The 983-nt window shown below is 39.7% G+C and overlaps 1 protein-coding gene and 1 long non-coding RNA gene across 4 annotated transcripts in view; one reads left to right on the plus strand and one right to left on the minus strand.

The window, feature by feature from the left end:
- The window catches only part of LOC116705311 (protein FAM53B), a 22164-nt gene that overhangs the window by 15033 nt on the left and 6148 nt on the right, over window positions 1-983 (minus strand). The gene's annotated exons all lie outside the window — the stretch shown is intronic.
- LOC116705315 (uncharacterized) overlaps window positions 1-983 on the plus strand; it is a 10506-nt gene that overhangs the window by 1025 nt on the left and 8498 nt on the right. Inside the window, exon 2 of one of the 2 annotated variants that reach the window (XR_004335903.1) lies at window positions 832-834. The exons of the other annotated variant lie outside the window; for it this stretch is intronic. This is a non-coding gene — a long non-coding RNA (uncharacterized LOC116705315). The remainder of the gene's footprint in view (window positions 1-831; window positions 835-983) is intronic. 2 annotated transcript variants of the gene reach the window in all.

Here is a 983-nt window from a genome sequence, read left to right on the forward strand (position 1 = left end):
ATGCATTGGTTCAGGATTTGAAAGCTAATTGGTGGTGTGTCATTTTGGGTGTTTTCACTGTTTACATAGCTAATAGTATAAAATGAAAAATGGGGGTTCTCCATTCTGCAGGGCCAAAGAGGAAGAACTAGTGTTGTTGAAAACATCAATTTTAACTTTTGATCTTTTTTTAATACATTTTTCATTTTACAGAGCTGATATACACATGGGAAGGATTGCATTCAAATTATATCAAATTAAATTGTGATCAGAATGTGTGATGTGATCTAATCATTGCTGAAAGACGACAGGAAATCAAATTGCTGTTAGATTGAATTGTTAAACCCCTAATGTGCAGTGATAAGGTCCATATGCTGGGCAACCAAAAAGTCACAACAGAAAACTTTTTAACCCATATTTTAGTTTTACTGGGTAATAAATTGGATTAGCAGTGACATTTTGCTCACCAACACACAAACTATAGATTGGCTTAAAAGTCTCTATAGCAATATTTATGTTAGATCACCATCTGCATCTACTTCCTGACATTCTTCGGTGAATCAGCTGACCTGCTGCCAGTAAGATAATTGGTTGAAAATCTTGCTGGTGTTCAGCCTTGTGCAGTTGTTTGGAATGACATGCAGGTGTTATGTTAAACATGCTGACAGGCTCAAACACAACTACTTAGAACCAAGAACCAATTAGAATACAGTATACCGCGGAGCCCTACAGATAGCAGTTATGACAGATGTAGCCATGATAATTAGCCTTCTTTGTGGCAGCAAAGCAGCATTGTCAGCACACATTGGCCATGTTTTCAAGCCTAGCCTCGCACAAAAGCCACTTTCGGAGGATGTTATAAATTAATGGCGTTTTTGGTACATGGTACCTGGTTGACTCGACCACAGGACCCCGCCTCATGCATGAGGAGAGGGTGGCTGGTCGTAATAGCAGGAAACTGCTGTGACCTAACGCGACACACACACAGAACGTCGAAGGTGTGT

Source organism: Etheostoma spectabile, chromosome 17, assembly GCF_008692095.1.
Source record: "Etheostoma spectabile isolate EspeVRDwgs_2016 chromosome 17, UIUC_Espe_1.0, whole genome shotgun sequence".
Lineage (NCBI taxonomy): Eukaryota > Metazoa > Chordata > Actinopteri > Perciformes > Percidae > Etheostoma > Etheostoma spectabile.